Source organism: Musca autumnalis, unplaced genomic scaffold, assembly GCF_047663935.1.
Source record: "Musca autumnalis isolate F117 unplaced genomic scaffold, ASM4766393v1 scaffold_1, whole genome shotgun sequence".
NCBI lineage: Eukaryota > Metazoa > Arthropoda > Insecta > Diptera > Muscidae > Musca > Musca autumnalis.
The window spans coordinates 194439906-194466556 of record NW_027411644.1 but is presented as its reverse complement, the minus strand read 5'-3'; the positions used below and the strand labels follow the sequence as shown (position 1 = coordinate 194466556).

The 26651-nt window shown below is 37.9% G+C and overlaps 1 protein-coding gene across 4 annotated transcripts in view; it reads right to left on the bottom strand.

Annotated features, from left to right (window-relative positions):
• cnc (NFE2 like bZIP transcription factor cap-n-collar) overlaps positions 1–19857 on the bottom strand; it is a 258184-nt gene extending 238327 nt beyond the window's left edge. The window contains exon 1 of one of the 4 annotated variants that reach the window (XM_073959460.1): positions 19769–19857. The gene's annotated coding sequence lies outside the window, so the exon portion shown is untranslated. Of the gene's footprint in view, positions 1–19084 lie in introns of all 4 variants that reach the window. The other 3 variants (XM_073959457.1, XM_073959458.1, XM_073959459.1) reach the window with 3 other exon arrangements.
• Between the last annotated feature and the right edge of the window lie 6794 nt (positions 19858–26651).

Here is a 26651-nt window from a genome sequence, read left to right as displayed (position 1 = left end):
GTTGTATAGCCTGTATTCGATCTATCCATAATGAAAATTTCAATGCACACAGGGTGTCGGCAAAGGTGACTGATTCTTTTTTATTAGTTTTTATAAAAAAGCTTAATGCTTGTATTTTTATTGAAACTCAGTGCCTAATGAATATGCGGGCACCATCTATTCGTATTTAACTATTAGTAGCACATACCTCAACACGTAAATACACATAAAAGTACATACGTACATATATGTATGTATGTATGTCTTTAAATTTTTTTGCATTTTATCAATTATTTGTTTTTTACTATATTTTTATTTTTTGTTTGTTAGAACAATAACAACAAAAGAAATGTAATGCACAACGATTATTGATCGTCGTCTTCTATACAGCGGACACGAGAGAGTGCTGCTTGGGCTAGGTTATTGTTGTTGGTCTGAATTTTAGAGATATGAAGGGAGAAGTAGACGTTTTTCTAACATGTACTCTCTAATTTCTCATCTTTATCAAGTGTTTTCTCTCCGGAATATAAATACATATGTATATACATATGTATCTATAAAAATCTTGTGTCCACTCAGATTTCGAATTCTCATTCCAATACGGGGTATTGATATCATCGATTCATACGACGACACCCTTCTACCTACCCCAAAGTTAGCACCACTCTCATCAAATATTAATGGCCAATGTGAACGATAAACATTTGTGGTTGCGACGATTTACAATCGGTTTTGTTTGTCAACGTCCAAATTAGTTTTCCGAGAAGTTGAATGAATATTCTTTTCGTTTAGCGATAAGCTGATACGATGTCATTTGTAACGTTTACATATGTTTTTCGATATTTTAAAAAGTTGGTGCATTTTGTTGCTGTTCTTTTATAAAATAGATTTTATATAAACCAAGTAAAAAAAGTATTAGTCGTTCCAGTCGACAATGATATACCCTCAGCCCGTGACGTAATGAAAAGAAGCAAACTTTACTGTTGTAATAAGTACCACGAGAACTATCTATCCTAAACAAAGTCTTAGAATGTCTAAATGTTTGACTTTAGGGTAATTATCTCAGTCAGTATTGATTTGATCACGATACAAATTATATGACCCGCAATGACTACCTGCTGTAAACATTTCGAAAGGATCCCAGACACGTCCCTAAATTGCAAATTAGCGAAAAAATTTTGTGTGGTACCCCAAGAGGTGGACCGATATAGTCCTTGTTCGAACATGATATTACGATGCGCAAAGGTTGGACCAATGTCAATCACTCATTTCGATAGTTAACGGTCGTATCAGGATTTTAGTTAGTTTTTAGAGCTTCTGGACCATTACGTCGGGAAGCATTGATTTGTCCACGAAAAACATCACATTGCCGTAAACAGGACCACATGAAGTACTTTTTGTAAACATTTTCAAACGATACTCTAACAGATCATAATCTGCATTTAAGCATAAAAGTTGAACCTTTGTGGAGGAGGTACCCGCAGATGTTTTCCTTATTGGAAATTGATATATGTACGTTTGGAAGATATTTTCGGATGTGCAATGTTTCGACCAAATCGGATACTCAATTCTTAAAGGTTCATGTTCATTAGAGTTGGCGCGGGTAGGTTTATTTATAGCTTTTGAGACATTATCGCAGGAAGTATGGACTTACCCCCGAAAAAAATCAACCGTCGTGAAGAGAGCGGTGAGCACAACCTGTTGCACACAATTTCATACCGATCTGACAAGAGTCCCTAATCTGCACTTGTGGCAAAATTTTTGAAAAATTGTGTGGGATGTACTCGAAGGAGTGGCCTTCGAGGCCTAATCAAAAAATTTCGAGCATAGACAATACTAGCTGCTGCCAGGCGCCATTTGACATTTTCATTGGAAAGTTTGATATGTTTAGCATAAACGTACTCAGTACGATTTGAAGTAAAAAACTGGTTTACAGGTTTGAAGGTCGATCACGCCATATCGCGAAAGTTCGGCTCCCGGCGAATCTGTCCTTCGGGGTTCTGTATATACTTACCAAGGGCTTTCATCTCCAATAGGAATTTTCTACCCCCCCCAAAATTTCGGTTCACAGTGTAATGGGAAATAACAAAAATTCTCATTTGCCATTAGAAGTAATGCCCAAAAAATTATTCGGCATAAAAGGTCATATTTTCCAATTTTTATGGTGGTCGAAATGGTTTCGTTATATCCACCTAAGTGCTGCTGGCTAGTGACTTGTTCCTACATCTAAGATTGCCGCATATATGTAGCTGTGGCATACGCGGAAAACGTGAACAGGTTGCCGAATGTGACCCCTAGAATCTTGGAATAGTTTGTGGTCGGAATTTTGTTACCATCACCTTGCGGAATCCATGCTGCATAGCTATTTTGGCGTGAGGAATAAAGCCTCAATAGTCTTTGCTACTACGGACGACAAAATCGAATTAAGTCTTTACGATTCGAACTTGCAGGCATTCTTGCCTGGTTTTAGTAGCGGGACAACCCTGCTCTTTTTCAAGACTTCAGAAACGATGGGAGTGGCTAGCGACAGGTTGAGAAATTTGGTGAGATACTCGAGTCCCGCACATCCAGCTTTTTCAGCATTAGCAATGCTAATTTAGCATGGAGATTCTTGCCGTGCTGTTTATGGAACCCATGTTGATGATCGGCAACTAAATAGCTATTTCAGACGCTGGGAAGGAATAAAGCCTTAAGAGTCATTGTTACGGGCTTCAGTAGCGGGACCAACCTACCAATTTTCCAGACTTAAGGAACGATATGGGTGTCTAGGGCAGCGTCGCACAGTGGTTCAGAATCGTTTTTTCCTGGTCAAAATAGATATTTTCACAATTTTTTTTTGTTAGACAGATAACACAATCAGCTTTCCGGTCAAATTCGGTCTGTTAGTTGCAGAGAAATTCAAGGTCAAAGTTAAACTTTTGAATATTTTTACTATTTTTCATCAATATATCAGTGTTTTTTGTGTTTTTTATATCTTCTTATATATTAAAGATGGTCAAACGCCAATTAATAAACTATAAAAATACCAAAAAAAACTAAAAAAATTTTCGAAAAAAAATTTAAAAAATTTTTTTCACAAATTTTTCACGAGAAAAAAAGTACAAAAAATTTAAATTTTTTCAAAAATTCAAATAAAATGCTTCTTCTTTTCATAAAACGTATATAACTCATATAAAAACTCATATACTCAAAAAAAATTAATTTGTGTAAAAAAGCTGTAATTCATGTGGAAATGGTATGGAAAACACACACATTTTTACCCATGTAATTTCAATAAATTTAAAAAAGTGTTAAACGGACGGAACGGGACTGGAATAAAAGTATATATGGACTGAAAGAGGAGACTCTCAGACATATTTCTGTGAAAACAGAACATTGTTCCAAGTTGTTCCACAAAAGTTCTAGTCCACTGAATTTGGAATTTCATAAAATTTAGTACCTGAGGAAAAATAAAATAGCTCATGTTGTGTAAACGCTACTGTAATTTATTAAACCTATTTTTAAAGGCCACAAGCCTACCTACCTAACAAAAGAACAGCGAACGCAATATATGTTATAGTTTCTGAGAAATAGCTATTCATTTTTCCAGAAGTTTTCAAAAATTGCGTATTTCTCAAACATGGGAAAAATGTTCGTCTTTAGGGGCACCCCACGCCCGCACCTTCCACTATTTTTAACTAATTTTTTGGTTTAATTAGTTTCAGTATGTTTACTATCGAATCCCATATAGAAATTAAATATCTGTGACAAAACAAAATTTTGATTTTTGGCCAGGAAAATCGATTCTTGAACCATTGTGCGTCGCCCAAGAATATCCATCAATGTTTTAGTATGAGTGTATGTATGAGTGAAGAAAACAACAACCACATGATGTTTATTGTTTGTTTTCATTCACTTACACTGTAAGTGAGAGATAGAAGCAAATGCAAAAGCAACTCAGTGGGCGCCCTCACTATACTGTCTTTGCAAAGAAGCGCGTCTCTGGTCTAGGGACAAATTGAGAACTTAGGTTCTGCTGTTTCAGTATTACTATTGGAGCTTCCATCAGGTTCCAACGCTTTGGATGGTTTAGCGTTCCTGATGATATTCATCCATTGTAAATTGTGGTGGTTCATCCACGGGAGAAAGAGATCTAATGCGACGTAGCACTTCTCTTTTCGCCCTGTCAACCAAGGGTGCTCAACAACTGTCGATTAAAATAACTAGTGCATGTCTTCGTATCAGTTACCTTAACGTCGCTAAACGTGGCTAAGCTCCTATCTTTCTTCTTTCCAGGGTTCGAATGAGACTTAACTGTTGCCCACAATTCACTTATTCCCGCTTCAATGTTGAAATTCTTCAGATGATTTAATGATGATTGTCGTAGATACAACAAGGGTGAATACTAGCTAAATGACATATACATATGTACAAATGACTGCCCAATCCTTCTGATGTTCGCCATATCCCTGCTGGTCGAATACCCGAAGTAAGACCAAACTTCCCAGCAGAGGCGACGGGATTAGCAAATGAGCGTGATGAGTTTCGTCGAACCAACCCCAAATACCCCAGAGTCAGGGAGCTGACACTAGTAGTTAACAGGCTGGTCGGCGAGCATAAGCGCAACAAGTGGTTAAATCATCTGAAGAGTTGCAATATTGAAGCCGGTATAGGTGAATTGTGGGCAACGGTTAAGTCACTCTCGAACCCTGGAAGAAGGGAAGATAGGACCTCAGTCACGTTTGGCGACATTACGTTGACTGACCGGAAGAGGTGCGCAAGTTATTTCAATCGACAGTTTGTCGAGCACCCCGAGAATGACAGGGCGAAGAGAAGAGTATTACGTCGCATCAGATCTCTTCATGCAGAGGAGGAACCACCACAGCTTACAATGGATGATGTTGCCAATTCCAACGCTAAATCATCCAAAGCGTTGGGCCCTGATGAAATCTCCATGGTAATCCTGAAGCTGCTGGATGAGCCGGGAGTGGAGTATCTCACTAAAGTTCTCAACTTGTCGCTATCCACCCTAATTGTTCCCGAAGTCTGGAAAATGGGCAGAGTGGTCCCACTACGGAAGCCCGGCAAGGATGCCAGCAAAAGTGAATCGTACAGGCCGATTTCGCTTTTGTCGCCCGTAGCAAACACCATTGAGGCCTTAGTCCTCCCCACTATCAGAAATAGCTACCAAGTGCCGATCATCAGCATGGATTCCGTAAGCAGCACGATAACTGCGCTGCACGGCATTACCACACATATTTGTCAATGACTCAACCAGAGACGGCCGTGCGATAGAACAGTGATGGTGGCGCTTGACTTATGAAAAGCAGTCAGGCACTCCACGTTTGAGGACATTGAGCAGACAACCCTCCAGCCAAGCTTGAAACGTTGGATAGTCAATTATATGTGTGGACGCCAATCGTACGTGGAATTCAGGAACAAGAAGTCCAAAACCCCGTAGAGTGAAATAGGGAGTTCTCCAAGGTGGGGTGATATCTCCGGAACTGTTTAACCTCAACCTCTCCTGTATTCCGCCCCCTCCAGACGGCATCGAGATCGTAACGTATGTGGATGATTGCGCAATCCTGGCGTCAGGTACCTATCCTGATGACATCTGTGAGAGACTGAACAACTATTTAACCGATCTTACTAACTTTTTCCATTCGCGGAATATGCAGATTTCCGCCACAAAATCAACAGCCACTCTGTTCACCACATGGACAGCGCAGTTTGGAAGAGAATTGAATGTCGTGGTCGACGTACAGTGGAAAAAAATACCGATCTAGCGCGCCAAAAGTCAAAAAAATCACATACGCCAATTTAAAAATGATTGTTGCAGTATTAATCTAAGGTGTCCACAGAATGCAACGGAATTTAAAATAATTTGTTTTGAATCAGTCTAAGCGGAATAACGGTCCGTTTTTGGTTGAAATTTTTTGAACTAGTTTTCATAATATAGTTTATTTAGTTTTCATAATATAGTTTAGTAGTAAATTTGTGATCGTCGCATGCACTATTCCTACAAAGTAATTTTAAAGCTTTATTGAATTTAACATTTCGTGAAGCAGGTGATTTAAAAAATGTTGAATAATAGATGTTATTTATTGCAACTCGGATTTTACACTTAAAACATGTGACATCCGATTTTTTTCCAAATTGAGCACTTTGGTAAAGCTATTACTAAGGAGTGTCGCGGGATGGCGCGTAGATTTTTTATTTTATTTTTAGTACACATAGTTGTTAACTAATTTGTAAAATTTTAGCTGCAACAAACTGCAACATTTTATTTTATTACTATTTTTATTAATATCATTTTTTATGTAAAAATGCTGAAATTAGAGTGGTACCTTTCTATGGGGGCCATATCAATGCGTGTACCTGTGCCGAAAATTCTCCGTCGGAATATTTTATACCACCAACGAAGACTAAATGTTAACTTTCAACTATATCGGTTGGATAATATGGCTAAAACCTCCAAAATTACCGAAATCGGTGGTACCGGTCTATGCTATATGAAAACATGGTCCTATACCGAAAATGTTTATAGTAGTGTATGCATAACCCCCACGGAGACTAAATACCAAATCCTAGCCGTTTCGGTTGGATAATGTGGTAGAAATCTTTAAAATACCGAAAATCGATAGGTACCATTCTACGGTAAAAATACAAATTTACCAAATATATTAATAAATGAAGTAAAATTGTCAATCTATAGCTGTTCATATCGAATTTATGGACAAACATACAATAAAACATAGACTTTTACTTTTGGCGCGCTAAATCGGTACTTTTTTCCACTGTGCGACGGTAGCAGAATTCCGACCACAAACTGCCACAATATTTTAGGGGTCACATTCGACACTACTTTCACGTTGTGCGTACACCTCACAGCTATCTCGACAAACTGAAAAGTTGGAACAAGGTCCTCAAGTCCCTAGCCGGCAGCACATGGGGTGCAGGTAAAGAAACCTTGTTGACCACATATAACGCGATAGGTCGGTCTGTGGTAAGCTATGCGGCGCTAGTTGGGTCCCCGGGATTATGTGATACGAATTGGAAAAAAAATCAAACCTGCCAGAATGCCGCCCTGAGAACAGCAACAGGGTGCCTCCTCAAGTCTTCAGTGGACCATCTACATGAGGAGGCAAAGATTCTTCCAGTAAAGCAACACAATGAGATGCTTTCGTTGCAGTACTTGCTTGGGTGTTACCGTGAGAGCCATCCCAACACATCTGCTGCCTAGGCCCGACACATTCAGGCATATCAGGAAGGATATTCATGCTCTAGAGAGGGAGGTCCAACAATATAGGAGAGAACCCCTAGATCAACAGGCATATCAAGCAGGTTTAAATAGTATTCACACGTATGCAGTTGAGAGAAGTCTCCCTTGTCCCGTATGGGATGTTGTGGAACAATGTTGTTTTACGTATGCAGTTGCTAAGGCCATAAGCAAATATAGTGTGAATAAAGTCCTCGAAACACATCACCCATCTATTGCAGCTGAGGAGCGTCAGCTGCCACGACAAACTAGAATACTTTTGGCTCAACTACGCTCGGGATATTGCATTCTTATTGGGCGGAAATCGACCGCGCTGTGCAAGAAATCTGCCCGTTTCAACTGCCCAGCGAAACCTACTCATCTAACTCCAGTGGATCTGTGGTTACATCCCATCGAAGCAGCAACTTTCCTGGAACTGGAGATAAACCCAGAGCCAGATTGAACAGAAGAACGATCATACAAACATAATAATAAACACTGTTACAACAACAACAACAACCAGTTAAATGAAAGGCATTGTAGTGCGAGTGCAGCACATGTTCGAAACGAAAGGTCAAACCACCAGTGTTGTCGAATATGACGATTTATCCTCATTTTGACAATTTTTGTAGTTTGTAATTTGAGCTATTTGCCTCGCACTCGAATTATATCAGTTGAAATTTTTCGTTTCCAAAAACCATGTACATGGATGACCGACAAATATAGAGGGTCACACTGTCAATAAGGCGATATTTGAGCAAAGCTATCATTCAAAACATGCAGTGTTGCTGCATTATTGCAGAGACTACATGCAATTTCTCTTCCGTCATTTCACTGAGAGGAGTGAGATCCCCTTTGTAAATTTTAAGCAGTTCCAAAACATCTGAAATGCGCGCTGGAACTCTCGCCCCATTCCTGCTCTTCTTGCGTTTATTCTGGTGTCTGAAACCTGGAACAAGTTGCGTAACATCTCTTCATTACTTTCTTACTCATTAGCTGATCATTAGTTCAGTCGTCAATTGTTTCGCACTGAAGATTTTGAAGAAATATCTGTAGCTCTGGAAATATATAAATCTACAATCAGCATTTCCTGAAGCAACCAGAGCAGTGAGCGTGCGATCAAAGTTATGCCAGGCTTATGCAACTCCAGCCGCAACAAGAACAGCTTCTCATTGAGATTCATCCTCTGCAATGATAACTAGAATATTTGACATTCTTGTGCGTTTGATTATCCTATGTAATGTTTCATATGTATATGCGGTTCTAAAGTTTATTCAATTTTATATCCGCTTAACCCCTTAAGAAGTTAAATATTTATCCAACCATGTTAGAGGGGTTCTCATGAATTTCCAATTTGTTTACTCCGGCGAAATAACTTGTTTCCAGATAAGAATTCTTTATAAGAAATCATTGGCACTCATAGTCCTTGCCGGGTATTTTCAAGACTTACTTACTTACTTACTTAGGTGGCCCATTACAGAACATTTGTTCCATAGGCCGAACTAAGAAAAGATCTCCAATTCTCTCTATTTGTTGCTTCGCACTCTGGAATACCGCGACTTTTCATCTCATCATCCACTTGTTTGCGCCATCTATTCCTTGGCCTGCCAATTCTGCGTGCACCGCCAAGCGGTGCGTGTTTATAAGCCTTTTTAGCGTGTTCATCATCTCTCATTCTTATGATACGGCCTAGCCAACGCAATCGCTCGATACGTTTAACAATATTGATGTCGTTGTATAGCAGATACAGCTCGTGGTTCATGCGACGTCGATATTCACCGTCAACGCAGATTGGTCCGTAGATCTTTCGAAGAATTTTCCTCTCAAACACACCAAGCACTGCCATGTCTGCTTGCGCAAGTACCCAGGCTTCGGAGCCATACATCAGCACGGGTAGTATCAGTGTTTTGTAGAGCGTTATTTTTGTTTGACGAGATGTGGCTTTGTTTTTAAACTGCTTACTTACCTCAATACTATAGGAACCAACTTCCACAGTCGGTCCGAGCTCAATGGACGCATTGCGCGTCGACATCATCAACTTGGTCTTCTCACCGTTTACCGGCAGACCCACTTAGTCGATTCTCCTTCGACCTTTATAAAGGTATCAGTTACTTCTTTTACTGATCGGCCCATGATGTCTATATCATCAGCATAAGCAAGTAACATGTGACTATTGGTGTAGATTGTGCCACTTGTTTTGACGTTTCCTCTCGTATAACCTTTTCCAGCAGGATGTTGAAGAGATCACACGAAAGGCTGTCTCCTTGTCTGAAACCTCTTCTGGTACCAAACTCTTCGGAGAGGTTCTTTCCTATTTCAACTGAGGACCTCGTGACAGTTAAAGTCATTTTACAAAGCCGGATGAGCTTTGCGGGGATACCAAATTCAGACATGGCTTGGAATACCTTTGAACGCAGCGGGCTGTCGAAGGCTGCTTTATAATCGACAAAAAGGTGGTAGGTGTCGATCTGCATTTCTTGGGTCTTCTCCAAGATTTGCCGCAGGGTAAATATCTGGTCAATAGTGGACTTGCCAGGTCTAAAGCCGCATTGGTATGGTCCAATTATCTCGTTGACCATAGGTTTTAGTCGTTCGCACAATATCCCTATAGTTAGAGCATACAGTCTTATCTCCCTTCTTGTGGACGGGGCACAGGATACTCAGGTTCCAATCGTCGGGTACTCGTTCTTACTGCCAGATGGTGCTAACTTGCTGATGAATACACCTTATCAGCGTGTCGCCTCCGGTTTTGAACAGCTCGGCTGGTAAGCCATCGGCTCCTGCTGCCTTATTATTCTTCAGCAGATTTATTGCTGTCTTTACCCCATCTTGGCTGGGCGGTATACATTCAATACCATCTTCTGGGATTGGGACTGCGGTATCTTCGTCGTCTTCGCTGCTATTTGATACCAACAGTTTTGAAAAATGTTCTTTCCATATCCTGAGTACACTATCTGTATCAGTTACCAAAATACCTTGCTGGTCTCTACAGGAGGATGTGCCTGTACCAAAGCCATCAGTTTGATGCTTGACTCTTTGGTAGAATTTTCGGACTTCATTCTGGCTCTTGTACATCTCGATTTTTTCACACTCCCGCTTTTCCATCTCTCTCTTTTTCCAGCGGAAAAGACGTTTCTCCTCTCTCCTTTTCTCCTGGTATCTCTCTCGTGCGCTACGCGTTGCTACGGATTGTAAAGTAGCCCTATATGCTGCATTTTTCTCTTCGGTAGCAGCACGACACTCCTGATCATACCATGGATCCTTGGTGGAGGTCTCTGGTATCCAAGTATGGATTTTGCGGCTGTTTGCATGGAGTGGGCAATGATTTGCCATTGCGCTGATATGTTATCGGGATGAGGAGTGCTTTGATTAAGCAATTGGGCTAGTTGAGTGGAATATGCTGTGGCTATCTGTTGTGATTGCAGCTTGCCGATGTCTAACTTTCGTGTTGTGTCTGTTCGTACTTTGTTTGCTACGTTGCGTACCTTTGCTGCAACAAGGTAGTGGTCCGAATCAATGTTTACGCCTTGGAACGATCGTACATCCAATACGCTCGATGAATGTCTTCCATCTATCACAACATGATCAATTTGATTTCTTGTTTTCTGATCTGGAGACAGCCAGATGCCCTTATGAATACCGAGATGATTAAATCTGGTACTGCTAACTACCATGTTTTTTGCAGCTGCAAAGTATATCAGCCTCATACCATTGTCAGATGTTTCACTGTGGAGACTGAATTTCCCGACTGTTTGGCCAAAGATATTCTCCTTTCCAATTTTGGCAATTTGGAATGATTTTAATGTCATGGGCAGGGCAACGGTCATAAGTTTCTTCCAAGTGCTCGTAAAATATATTTTTGGTCTGTTCGCCCTTTTCTTCTGTGGGAGCATGAGCGCAAATAAAGCTGATGTTGAAGAATTTAGCTTTTATTCGAATTGCAGCAAGCCTTCATTCACTGGGGTGAAGCTTGATACCAGATGCTTTAGCCTCCGACTAACTACGAATCCGCAACCAAACTCATGCTTTACGTCATGGCAGCTATAATACAGTGCGTCACCTTTAGGTGTTGTTGTGACGCCTTTCCCAATCCTTCGTATTTCCTGTATTTCCATCGTATTTCAAGACACATATCATTATTATATCGCTTCTACTGGCCGCTGAGATGAAAGTCCCATGTCATTTTGTACCAAACATTGCCATTAATATCAAAACAATAGCAAAAACAAAGTAACTTTGAATAACGACCCCTAGTTTTGTAACATCTTCATTATAAACTCAGAAGCGTTTGTCATCTAAAACTAATTATTTACATATATGAATTAAAATGCAAAATGTGTCAACTAACGTCAATCGTCATTTTTACATTCACGTGAACTTTAATCTTCAACTTTGTTCCATTCCTTACCGGAACGTTAGATAAAGAACTAATTTGTAGCCGGTCTAATAAATGCATAAATCAAATATTTAAATTAAAACAATTTATTGAAAGTTGTCATTTGCACTTGTTGTAATAGAATGATGCTTCTTAACGGCATCATAAAGATTTATTGCGTGAATTTATGTCAGCGATTAATAGCTTGATAATATTAGTTGCTGAAAGTCAAGGTACAACTATCTATGTACATTAGGATGGAGCGATTTAAACATTTTAAGGCGCTTGGCGTTTCTGATTCTTGGAATTGTACTGCGCAAAAAAGTCAACTAGACCATACGTCTGCGGTGAAAATCGGGCTTCCACATTTTGACTTGCAGTTTTTTTGTTGTGGAAAATTTGCAAAATTTTCTTGGTCTGATATTTCATAAACTATTTGTAATTTTAACTTATTTTCAAAAGTAATGTTGTAGCTATTGTCTCGGGCTACAATTCCCTAGAAAAAACTTCTTTTTCATCGTCAAAAAGTCGAAAATGTAGAAACTTCACCATCTTTTGTCACGTTTTTTTTAATATTTTGGCCTATAACATCCAAACGATTGAGGTTTTCGATGCAATACTAAGATAAAAATTGTAGTCAAGACAATAGTTAAGAACTCTCTGGTACATCACAAAATCATTGGAATGCTCCTTCAGGCAGTTTTGGTCTTGTGAAAATGCAAATTTTTCGTGAAGATATTGGTAAATTAACACAACCTTTAAAATGTTGAAAATCGGGAGGTACAGTTCTGTGAGGGCTATATGAAAACGTGGATATATATCAAAAAATTTCAGGTGAGAAGTGTTATACCCCTAACGAAGAGTAGAATAGAAGGAGGTACCGTTCTATGATAGCCCCCTAGAACGTGAAAACGTGAACCTATATCTACAAATTGCCGGTGAAATATTTTATACTCCCAACGACGATTAAATACAAAATTTCAGCCGTTTCGGTGCAAAATACTGAAAATTGGGTGGTACCGTTCTATGGGGGCTATTTGAAAACGTGGACCTATACCGACAAATTTCAGGTGGAATATTTTATACTCCCAACGACGATTAAATACCAAATTTCAGTCATTTCGGTGGGATATTGAGCCCACAACCTGCAAAATACCGTAAATCGGGAGCTATCGTTCTATGGGGGCTGTATCAAAACGTGGACAGATATAACCCATTTTCAATATCAAACGTCCAAATGTACAAAAATCGTCTATACCAAATAAGCTTTGTCTTAAAAATTACGAGCTGTATCTTGATTTCAACAGACAAATGGGCGTACAGCCATGGTTATATTGACTTAGAATTTTATACTGATCAAGAATAAATATACTTTATACTAGCTGAACCCGGTGCGCTTCGCTACCCCAACTAAGATAAAATATAAAGAATGACTATCGGGTATGTTCTGAGACACACTTCACCTTTCACTTCACGCCTCAAGCATTTTGCTCACCCCATTTACTAAAATTTGTTGCGAATTTATTTGGGCTATGATTCATTAGAGTATTTAAAATGAAGAGTACACCGTAGTCCGTCCATAAAATACTCGAAAAATAAGCGAAAATGGGGTAAACAAAATGCTTGAGGCGTGAAGTGAGAGGTGATGTGTGTCCAAGAACATACCCGTATAATTTTATTAACTTTAATTAAATATTTAAATACAGGATATACGAATGCGTTCTCAGTTCGTTCTGTGCTGTGAAGGAGTTTATAAGGTATAGTGCAGATGATAACGCTCCTCTTATATCCTTTCCGACTGTAAGTACTGCTACGTAGGTCACATTTAAAAAATGTATATACTCTAACACTCCTGAGCCTAATCTCCCCTTTAAAGGAGAGAATTAAATTAGGAACAACACTAAGTTTGAGCGCCATAGGATTGATGACACTTGTGATTTATTTATTTCAAGGAATTAATTTCTTCCAACCAATTGTGACACTTTAAATTACTCGTAGGATAACTCCCACTTGTATTGATAACACTGTGCGACAAAAAAATACAAGGAAAACTGAGTAGATTATGAAAGTAAAGTTAAAAATGTGAGACACGTGTATCGGCGTTTTTAATGTTTACATCTGAAAGTAATCAAAGTAGACGGGATAAGTTCCGCCCATTTCTAATTTTTTCGAAATATTCGAGTTGGGATATCTTGGATACCTTGTATTCTAGGTACAGTCGAAATCGCTTATAACGACAAATTCCGTCGGTCCCTTCACTGACGTTATAAGCGATTTCGACTGTATATAATGTCTTTGACAACTTTACAGAGGAGGATGTGGGGAATACTTTGTTAAAAATTTTAATCCTCATGCGGTTCACCAAAGGGGTCTTTTTGGTCCTTTTTTCGAAAATCTTTCAAAAACTCTTTCAAAATGTGATCATATCAAATCCAAATATTCTACAAAATTTTTCGTCATAAAATTTTACTATAGGTCTTAGAATATAGCAAATCTGTAAATATTATCTAATCGCCAGGAATCTCTAAAAATTAAAAACACATTTTAGGGTTAAAGTCGGACTTCATCTGAGTTTATTCAAAATTGTCGCTCAAAACGTAATTATATAGAGATAACGTCAAAGACAAAAATATTCTTCGTCAAATTTCACTATGGGTCACCAAAGAAATTAATGTCCAGTTACATTACATATCATGAAAATATCAGTATCAATTTTGCTGAAAAAACATGAAAATATTTACCAATTGTTTTGATGACATTTTTTCCTTCTTTTTTCGAGTTGGTACATGAAAGTAATATGAAACTTGGTTCTAGGTGAAAAGCGTCAAAAGAAGGTATGTATATACTATTTTCTTAAGAAAATTAGATTACAAATTTATACATTTTAGGATGAGATCATTTGTTTTAATTTTGGACTGTTAATTTTAAATAATTCCATCGTGGATCAAAATCTAACAAAATCCTTCACTTTTTGGGGATATTGTTAAAGAACAAAATGTTCTAAATCAAATTTCACTATGAGTCTCTGAATAAAAGAAATCTGTAACCATAACATATAACATTCTTAGCAGCCCTTGTTTTTGATATAGGGTTTAGGCCATATTTTACAATTTTTATCCAGATTGTCGTTGTAATTTGACACTATAAATATTTTATTGATTGGTTTTCGTTATAAATTTATACAGAAGATGTTGTGCGCTCCATGTAAACAGCCTTTGTAATATTTGTGAAGAATATACATATATTTGAAAAATATAGAAAAATATAGAAATCGGACTTCGTAAAATTGCGTATTTTTAGTAACTTGGTCCAAAATAATAAAATGATGACAGTAACTACTTTTTTTGTGACATTTGGGGATTTACCCTAGAAATTGACATAAATGGCTATATCCTAACTGTATTTGTCATTTATTATCCTAAATTTTTTCATCCTAAAAGGTATAAATTTGTAATCTAATTTGCGTAAGAAATTGGTATACCTAGATATATGGTTTATTCTGAAACTCATAATGAAATTTTGTGTAGAACTTTTCTTCTTTTGACGCTTTTCATCTAGAACCAAGTCTCATATTACTTTTATGTACCAACTCGAAAAAAAGGAAAAAAATTCATCAAAACAAGTAAAAAAGTATCAGTCGGCTTTGCCGACAGAGATATACCCTCAGCCTGTGCAAATTGAAACACTTTTTTCACAAAAAAAAATTATGTATTTAAGTGGTTTCAAAATTTTGGTCGTATGAACCGACAAAAATGTTGATTAAGATTAAAGTTCAAAAAATTTGCGGAAAAGGTACTTAAAGGGTGCCATAGTTGGTTTTTACACCCTTCGGGCTGTTTTCTCAAGAAGTATGGACATGCCCCTGAAACAACTTTTACTATCGTAATTGAGGCAGCGAATGTAAGTTGCTTCAACAAAAATCAAAGTGATTTAATAGCAGGTCTTATAGTGAACTTATCCAAAATTTTGTGTGGGAGGTACGGGATGGAGTGGACAAATATAGTCCATATTCTAACCTGATCTATATCTGGTAGATATTATGAGAATGTGTAAAGTATGGACCAAATCGGTCACTCCCATCAAGAGTTATCGTGCGCACAATTTTTCTGAATATTTTTGAACATTTGTGGGGTAGGTACCTGAAGGAGTGGACCGATATGGCTTATCTACAAACTTAAACTAAGTTTGGAAACAATATTACGAAGGCCAAATTTTGGCCGGAATCGGCATATCCGTTCGAGAATTATCTTGCGCTTCCACCCATAAACATGGTGTCATAGGGTTTGTTTTTCAACTTTCAGGCTATTTTTTCAGGAAGTATGGACTTGCCCCTGAGGAAACTTGTACCTTCGTATAGGGGACAGTGAATACAAGATGTTACAACAAAAACCAAGGCGATTCGAGAGCAGGTCCTAAACTGAACTTTTCCGAAATTTTTTGTGGGAGGTACCCGATGGAGTGGACCGATTGAGTCCATATTGGAACCTCATCTAGGTCTGGTAGAAACTTCATAATGTGCAAAGTATGGACCAAATCCGTTACTCCCTTCATGAGTTATCGTACGCACAAATTTTCCGAAAATTTTCGAACTTTTGTGGGGGAGGAACCGGAAGGAGTGGACCGATATAATCCATCTTTGAACTTGAACTAAGTTTGGACAAAATATTACGAAAGCCAAATTTTGGACCGAATCGGCAGATCCGTTCGAGAGTTATCTTGCGCTCCAACTACTACTCACGGTGTCATTGGGTTTTTTGTAACTTTCAGGCTATTTTCTGATTTTTTCATCAGCATTTGAATCATTACAAACAAACAAGTCGATTTGTACATCCCTACAAGTAGCGACATTATTTCTTCCCAAAACAAAAAAAGCCGGGGCGATTTGAAAACCTTAATGAGCCCTTCGCGTTTCTGATTCCTGGGATTGAACTGAGCAAAAAAGTCCACTAGACCATAGGTATACCGCGAAAATCGAGCCTCCCGATTTTGACTTTAAGTTTTTTATCCACGTTTTTTGGACATTTTGGCATATAACGGCTAAACCATTGAGATTTTCCATGCAATGCAAATACAAAAATTGTAGCCAAGAGATTGATTAGGAATTCTCTAATACATCGCAAAAGCATTGGAACGCTCCTTCAGGCAGTTTTGGCCTTGAGAAGATGCAAACTTTTCGGAAAATGTCGATAAATGGCACTGTGCTACAAAAGTTGACTAGAAAAATATTCAAGCGTTCTGATGCAAAATTCTATCGTGCTGGGATCCATGGACAACGAAAAATGCCTTTAGTTCGTTTGGGTCACTTCTTTTTTTTATTACGGTAAAAGTAGTGAAAATCTGAGTTTCTTAAATTTTAAAATTTAAACTGGCATATCTTCTCCTTTCACAACGGATTTCTATTGATCCTTCTTCCTTTTAAAGGGGTGAATAATATCTTTCGAACAATAATATCTTTCGATCTCAACGGACGCATTGCGCGTCGACACCATCAGCTTGATCTTCTCGCCGTTTACCGCCAGACCCACTTTAGCAGATTCTTCTTCGACCTTCATAAAGGTATCGGTGACTTCTTTTACTGATCGTCCCATGATGTCTATATCATCAGCATAAGCAAGTAACATGTGGCTATTGGTGTAGATTGTGCCACTTCTTTTGACGTTTGCCTCTCGTATAACCTTTTCTAGCAGGATGTTGAAAAGGTCACACGAAAGGCTGTCTCCTTGCCTGAAACCTCTTTTGGTACAAAACTCCTCGGAGAGGTTCTTTCCTATTTTAACTGAAGATCTTGTGTCAGTTAGAGTCATTTTACAAAGCCGAATGAGCTTTGCGGGGATACCAAATTCAGACATTGCTTGGAATACCTTTAAACGTAGCGGGCTGTCGAAGGCTGCTTTATAATCGACAAAAAGGTGGTAGGTGTCGATCTGCATCTCTTGGGTCTTCTCCAGGATTTGGCGCAGGGTAAATATCTGGTCAATGGTGGACTTTCCAGGTCTAAAGCCGCATTGGTATGGTCCAATTATTTTGTTGACCATGGGCTTTAGTCGTTCGCACAATATCCCTGACACTATCTTGTATGCGATAGGGGAAGACTTATGCCCCTGTAGTTGGAGCATAAAGTCTTATCTCCTTTCTTATGGACGGGACACAGAATGCTCAGGTTCCAATCGTCGGGTACGCGCTCTTCGCCAGATGGAGCTAACTAGCTGATGCATACACCTTATCAGCGTGTTGCCTCCGGTTTTAAACAGCTCGGCTGGTAGGCCATCAGCTCCTGCTGCCTTATTATTCTTCAGCCGGTTTATTGCTGTCTTTACCTCATCTTGGCCGGGTGGTATACATTCAATACCGTCTTCTTGGATTGGATCTGTGGTATCTTCGTCGACTCCGCTACTATTGGATACCAACAGTTTGGAAAAATGCTCTTTCCATATCCTTAGCACACTATCTGTATCAGTTACCAGATTACCTTGCTGGTCTCTACAGGAGGATGTGCCAGTTCCAAAGCCATCAGTTTGATGTTTCACTCTTTGGTAGAATTTTCGGACTTCATTCTGTCTCCTGTACATCTCGATTTGTTCACACTCCCGCTTTTCCATCTCTCTCTTTTTCCTGCGGAAAAGACGTTTCTCCTCTCTCCTTTTCTCCCGATACCTCTCTCGTGCGCTACGCGTTGTTACTGATTGTAAAGTAGCCCTATATGCCGCATTTTTCCCTTCGGTAGCAGCACGACACTCCTGGTCATACCATGGATTCCTTGGTGAAGGTCTCTGGTATCCAAGTACTAATTGCTGATAAATTAGTTCATATTTCAATACAGAATTTTCCATTTTCCAAACAAGACATGAACATTTCATGCCAAAGGGTCATTTTCACGACATGTCAAAGCATTGGACAATGAATGTCATCTTAAGATCCGAAAATGAAAGTCATCTTATGGTGGTCACGCTCATATAAAATTCATGAGTGAAAATGTCCAAAAAATGACATGCCAGATCACTTGCACCCATGATTCAATATCATCCTTGGCATCGAACATTTTGCTGGGTAGCGGGTTTGGTGCATCAAATACATGAAATTGGCCGCAAATGTTTATGTGGGAGCTATATCAAAATCTCTCCCCCTTATTTATGGTGAAAGGTCTAAAAATAAATGTTGGGCCTTAAGACTGCTGTAACATGTCGCCAAAGTTCACCGAGCCACAGTTCTATAACGGGAGGCCTGATTCCAACAGTAATGAAAAATATATTTTGTTTATAAATAAATATCTATAGCAGTACTGATCCACAATTGGTACGGCTGATTGCAGCTATTAAACAACTATTAAGTATTTATTCTTATCGATGAATGTTTAAATACATACATACGTATATGTGTATATGCATTTAGTATTAATGATGTAATTGTTTACACACTATATTAACTCTTTATATTTTTGTATTTACATACAAGATTTGAATAGATCACCAAGACCACTAATAAATGATAATCACCTTTGAAATTGGTTTTAATATTCCGTTTTTTTTTTTCAGATAAACAAGAAATCAGAACTATCCACAATTCGTCGACAAGAACTTTGATTTTTCTCTATATTTTTTTGTTTTGATTGGTGTGTATTTAACATACGATTTTGAAGGACTGGTTTTCTGACTTGGTTGTTTTTTTAATCAATTTGAATATTCAATTTTTTTAGTTTACCACTTACGAAGAAGACACAACACTTCGTTCACAGTGAATTTGTTGGGTGACGTTGTTTTTTTTATTCACCTGTTTAAAATACACAAACAATTATCACTGTTTTCTTGTTTAATTTACAAGATACACCTTGTATATCTTTGAGATATGACAATATGAATTTTTATTTGCTTTGGTAACTTATTGTTTGTAATTTTGTTATTTTTTTTTTTAATTTTTCCACAAAACAATACAATTTTGTTATTATTTTTTTAACGTTTGCCAACAACAACCCAGAACAAAAACACACTATTAACATTCAACAATTGCACAATTGCTGTTGTTGTTTTTTGCGTTATTATTTATTTAATTTCTTTATTCGGGTTTTTTTTGTCTGGTTCGGTATTTTGATTTTGTTTTGAACACGCCGTGTCACTGCTGGAGAATCTGTTTACGGATGTTTCGGTCTATACGAAAGCTATCGCCGTACTACTACTGCTCACCAAATAGCCCCATACACTCTTTCAAATCTTCTTCGCCCAGTGGGGAAATGTTCCAGTGCCACCGACCGAACCACAGGCAAACAATACACGAGTAAATCCCCCCAAAACAATATCAACAAGTGTTAATTGAGACAAGAGTCTATTCAGTAGACACAAGAGAAGAGAAGAAGAATAGACCGGAGAACAGAGTAAAAACGAGAGTAGAGCAGTGGGCCAGGCAATGAGCGCCACGCCACAACCGCACAATCATTGATTTAATAAAACAAATGTTTTTTGAGATAAACGGTCAAATGGTGGCGTTGTTGTTGGTGGCGAGTATTTAACACTCGCTGGACAGTGGGTTATGTTGGAATAAAATAGGGGAACAATGTTTTTCTTTTCAAACAGAAATAATTAAGAAAATAAGAAGTAAACATGTAAAAAACAAGTGAGAAGGTATCAGTCAACTGTGCTGAAGGCGATATACCCCCAGCCAATTACCAAAAACGAATCAAACACAATAATTATGTCGTATATAAAATATATAAATTTTGTATCACGAGTTTGCTTAAAAATTCGTGAAATCTGCAGGTGTCGTAATGTGGGGCGGGTTTTTTTGGAAGCCTTTCGGCCATTACCTCTGGAAGTATAGACTTACTCCGAAGAAAATTAGTTCTGTTGTAATAGGAACCATGAAAACAACCTTCTGGAAAAATTTTTAAATAGATCCAAGACGAGTCCTCAAACTGCACTTTTCCCAAATTTTGTGTAGGAAGTACCCTAAGGACGGGAGCGATGTAGTCCATATTCCTATTTGATACATGAATGGATGAAATAATACGATGTGAAAAAATTGGACCAAGCAGAAACTCCTGCGGGAGTTATCTTGTGCAGTCCGGGTTTCTTGGAGCTTTTAGGCCATTATCTCATGAAGTATGGACTTGCGACCGAAAACAATTGTACCATTGTAAAGGGGGCTAGAAGGACAACCTGCAGAAAAATTTCAAAACGATCCGAGAGAAGCTCTTAAATTTCACTTTTTCTGAATTTTTTGTGGGAGGTACCCGAAGGAGTTGATTGATATGGTCCATATTCGAACCCGACCTATATCTGGAAGTATTTATATGATGCGCCAAATGTGGACCAAATCGATTGATCCCTTCGAGAGTTATCGTTCACACCATTTTACAGACAATTTTGAACATGTGTGGGGAAGGTCACCGAAGCAGTGGACCATCTTCAAACTTAAACTAAGTTTGGCCAAAATATTACGAAGTTCAAAATTTGGTTCGAATCGGTTAATCAGTTCGAGAGTCATCGTGCGCACCAGCCAGATAGACAGACGGACGGACAAGGCTAAATCGACTCCAAATTGTCTGAAAAGAAATTCTAAAATTTGCCTGACCATCTGTCTGTCTGGCAGGGTGGAGCGCACGATAACTCGAAAGGATGAACTATTTTGGTCTAATATTTGACGTTAGTAATGTTTTTTCCATACTTAGTTTAAGTTTGAAAACGGGTTGTGTCGGTCCACATCTTCCGGTACCTCCCCCACAAAAGTTCGAAAATGTTCGGAAAATTTATGCGCACGATAACTCTTGAATGAAGTAACCGATTTGGTCCATACTTTACACATCGTGAAACTTTATCAGACTTGGATGGGGTTCCAATACAGACTCAATCGGTCCACTCCTTCGTCTACCTCCCACACAAAATTTCGGAAAAGATCAGTTTAGAACCTGCTCTCGAATCGATTTGATTTTTATTGTTAGAACTTGTATTCACCGCACCCCATACGATGGTACAAGTTTCATCTCGGGCAAGTCCATACTTCCTGAGAAAATAACCTGAAAGGTGCAAAAAACCCCTATGGCACCGAGTGTTGGAGCTCAAGATAACTCTCGAACGGATCTGCCGATTCTGTCCAAAATTTGTCCTTCGTATTATTTTGTAAAAACATAGTTTTAATTCGAAGATAGGCCTTATCGGACCACACCTTCGGGTACCTCCCGCACAAAAGTTCAAAAATGTTCGAAAAATTGTGCGTACGATAACTCTTGAAGGGAGTGACCGATGTAATCCATACTTTGCACATCCTAATATATCTACCAGATATTGATCAGGTTCGAATATGGACTATATTTGTCTACTCCTTCTGGTACCTCTCACACTAAATTTCGGATAAGTTCACTTTAAGACCTGCTCTCGAATCACTTTTGTTGAAGTGGTTTGCATTCGCTACCTCCATTACGACGATAAAAGTTTTTTTCTGGGGCAAGTCCATATTTCTTGGGAAAGCAGCCTGAAAGGTGTAAAAAAACCCCTATGTCACCATATGTGGCGGTCGGAGAGCACGATAACTCTCGAACTGTTCTACCGATTTGGTCCAACATTTGGTCTTCGTCATATTATATCCAAACTTAGTTTCATGGGGCAATACCGGTCCACAACTTCCGGTACTTCTCCCCAATATTTAAAAAAATGTCACCAAACTGCTAGGACGATATCACATGAATGGGACAACCAATTTGGTCCAAACTTTGGATCTCCTAATATTTTGTCAAAATTTAGTTTAACTTCTAAATTGGCCCATCGGTCCTCCCTCTCCCACAAAAGTTCAACATTTGTGTCTTAGTGCAGTTAATTCCTAATCCACATTTTTGCCGGCAAGTTCAAATGTTCAAAAAGGGCCACAAAATTCTGAAGAGATCTTAAATACACTTTTTTTTTTCTTGTTGAAAATTAATTGAAATTTTGTCTTCAAAAACTATTCAACCGATTTTCCTGAAGTTGCCAGGGAATTTATAGGGATGGCCCCCGAAAACAGGCTAAATATTTTATTGTATTCTAGAGGAGTCAGGGTACCTCCCCTATGCGATATTTTTAAAAATCGCTATATTTGCAAAAATTACTTCGCATTTATCGGTTTAAAAAATTACAGATTAATCTACAACTAGGAACCTTTTGGGGCCTAAAGACCCGACCGGATCACGCCCAATTTTTTAAATATGTTACATCTTGAAAACTGATGACCACGCCCACTCTTTTCAATACATTATTTTTTGAAAACTACTGAACCTAATTTCTTGCAAATGTTCAGGAATGTCCGATGGTCCAAAATGCTATATATTTGTAGACGATTGTCGGGGGCCTATTATTTTATAATCGCTATATTTGCTAAACTTAGATGCACTCCACTTGCAAATTAATTTTCGAGACAACGGTGGTTGCGCCCCCGATCAAGAAAAACCATATATTTAAATATTTCCTTAAATGGCGAGGTTCAAGGGTCCATCAGCCACGAAAAACTAAAACATTTAAGTCTCAATAAGCGGGAAATTTCGACTTTAAATATAATTGTTCCACAAACATCCCATAAGGGACAAGGGAGACTTCTCTCATATCAATGTGTGCACCTCAATTCATATTAGCTCAATGATATGGGACCTACAGTTTATCGCCAAGTCCGAACGGCGTGTCTAAGACACCACTTTTGTATAGAAGTTTTACATGGCAGAAATACTCAGGAAATGTCGCCAACATTACGGAGGGGTATTTTGTCAACCTTGAAAAGTGTATTGATGTTGCCTGGCCGGGGAATCGAACCCACGACCTTATGTGTGCAAGGCGGGTGTGCATACCATTGCATCACGGTGGCACCATTTTTAAAAACTTTTATAATTAGATCGCTTTAGGATAAAGACAGAGGACATGGACGATAATAAATCCTAAACATCATCAATGGCCGAAAAAATCCGACAAAGTCCGTAAGAGAGAAAAAAAGGTTACAACAATGGGCCGAAGAAGTGAGGTAGAAAATACCTATTTTTGAATTGTCAAGTCCATAAAAGGTTGTCATTAAATCTCATTATGACGGGCCAGCAACACGGAGCGGGTTCTGCTAGTCATTGAAGAAAATTGATTTTAAATATTAGAGAAAATTGCACCCAAGCCCCGCTGTGCATTTTTTATATTTTTTATTAGATAGCTGATAAAAAATTAAAAAATAGAAAAAAGGTTTTTTCTTAATTAATTGAATTAATCGGGCTAACATGACCTACGGAATTTTGTATTGAAAAAAGTGAATTCTAGAGAACCAACCAATATGCACGATCGTTTCGCTGGTGGTTTAATTGAGCTCATCAGGCATATCGGATGTGAATGTGTAAAAATGTGACCTGATTTCGATAGGAGTTGCGCAATCGAAAACCAAGCACAATCGCGAAAACCATAAATAACCTAAAAATGTGAACTGTGATCGCGATTTATTTAAAAACTCCTGAGCGATTTTTTCATATTTTTGGATTTTCTCATCTATAAATATTGCTGTCTCAGACTCCTCAAAAAAAAAACCTACGAAAATATCATAAAGGTCAATCTTGTAGACAATTTTCACTTTTTTTTTGATTTTTTCATCTATAAACATTGTAGTTTCAGAATCTGCAAAAACTTCCCATGTGTAAGCACCTTCCAAAAGCACCGTGTTTTTTTCTATTTGGACCAATATTAAAGAAGTTATGAGTATTTCTTTGCATATAGTGTTTACAGAATTCAACTTTTTCAAGGCGCGATATTTCGGGAACCTTTAGTCAAAAAATTTGAAAATATACTAAAATGTTTTGCTGATGAGCAGCATCGCCACAGCAAAAATGAAGGAATTCAAAAACCATATTTTAAAACATTAAAAACACTAAATTAACCTTAATAGCCTCAATTAGTACGGTATACCCTCAGACTTTCGTATACATATCGTCGGTGTCATGCTTAAGTGTTCCATACGCCATTTTTGACATTTTGTGATAAAAGTACCTTACAAGGTTTTGAACCATGCTCTTTCAGATTTTTTAGTCGGTTTTTCTCTATCTCTTATAGTTTCTGCGATATTAAGATGCCAGTATGTTCCATATCCGCTTTGTGACCCAAAAAAAACTTGTCGTTTTGTTCCATATCCATAAAGCCTGGCGTATGGAACAAAACAACTTTGAACTCTTTAGTTCCATATCCATGTCGTTTGGCGTATGGAACAAAAAGAGACAAAAACGAATTGTTCCGCACCAAAAATGATGGCGTTTGGAACAAAAAATTGCCCATTTTTGCCAAGTTACGAACAATGTGGCGTATGGAACAAATTGTTTTAAAGAACTTGGTTTAAAAACTGAAGAATAATAGTTTCTAAATTCAAATATTTTTGAATATTGTATTGTTATATGAAAATGAAAATTTATCAATAGTTTAAACAAAAAAATCCCTAGTTTAAAGACAAAATTTTGATGTAAGTCCACAAAAATATACGCAAAAACGTCCATTTGACTTGAAGCTAGTGTGGACACCGACTACAAAAATGGTATTATAAGAAAAACGCGTTTAAATGTTTTATGTTACCTTAGAAATTCAAAATGTTAATCCGTTTTGTCCGATCGAAATTTTTACCACACACAAATAGTGAGAAGTGGAGGCAATCCCTTAAATAAATGTTAAGGAAACCTATAATAATGGTCCTTATTGTATTTATATGAGAAAAATAAATGTTTCTTTTAAAGTCCTGATTTTTAAACTCCACAGTAGCACTTCATATAAGGGAGGTGGAACACGATTAATAAAAAGTGTTTTGGTTGAAATGTGACAAAACGTGTTCCATGTGACACAAACTGGCAAAAACATGAAGAAAAGATTCCATGGAACAATTCAGCAACTTTTCGCAATTATAAAAATTGGCCATAACTTCTAGACTATTACAGATATCTTACTAAAATAAACTACGGATATATTCTATGAGTTTAGTTAAGTAGAACTGAGCTCTGAAAGTATTGCATTATTGCACCATTTTTATCCTGTATGGACTTGAACATTTACTTGAGTTTTTCTCGAATCAGGCAAATGGCGTATGGAACACTTAAGCATGACACCGACGATATAAGTATACACACTTTCGTACGACCAAAATGTGCCTCATCGAAATAATGGTTTTAGACCCGGCAAAGATTATTGCAGTGACTCCAATATTCTTCTTATTTCGTTTCTTTTTTACCTGTATATAAAGAAAAAAGTTAACAAGTGTTAAGTTCGGCCGGGCCGATCTTTTTATACCCTCCATCATGAAATGCTCTGAGATAATATGGAATTATTAGTTTTCTTTCATTTGCGAAATTACCTATACTTTAGAAGGAAAAAATGTAGCTAAAACCGTCAAAATACCGGAAATCAGGCGGTACTATTATATAGGGGCTATAAAAAAGGGACCTATGTCCTTAATTTGTGGTGGAGAAGTTTCTTGGTCTCTGGTCAAATGTCAAATTATAGCTAATTCATTCGGTCTGAAAGTGTATCTAAAAACGTAAAAATAGCTGAAATCGGGCGGTACCGCTATATGGGGGGGCTGTACCGAAACGAACTTGATATAAGTTCAGACCAAAAGCACATGCATATCGACTTAGAATTGTACACTGTTCAAGAATATATATATATACTTTATAGGGTCGCAAATGATTATTTTGATTAGTTACAAATGGAATGACAAATTTAATATACACTCCATATTATGATGGAGCGTATAAAAACGAAGTAACCCACTGTTTCCAATACGTCTTTACGAATACACAACCACAACAACAACAGACCGTGCATGCTAAACAATCGGTGCTCACCAATATCGTCTGAGTAAAATTCATCGCTTGTTAACGAATGATAAGCGGTGATAACCTAAAAGAGTAGTTTTTGTTTTGTCAAGGTCAGGTGTGTCCAATATTTTTTGAGGAAGTAATATTTTCTACAGAAGTCTCCCTTGTCCCTTTGAGAATATATGTATGTATGTAATATCTTTAAGGGATGAGATTTTTATCGAAAAGTTAATAGTAATATTTTCATAAAAAATATTGTTAGTGTGGCACCCTAAGTGTTGAGGGTT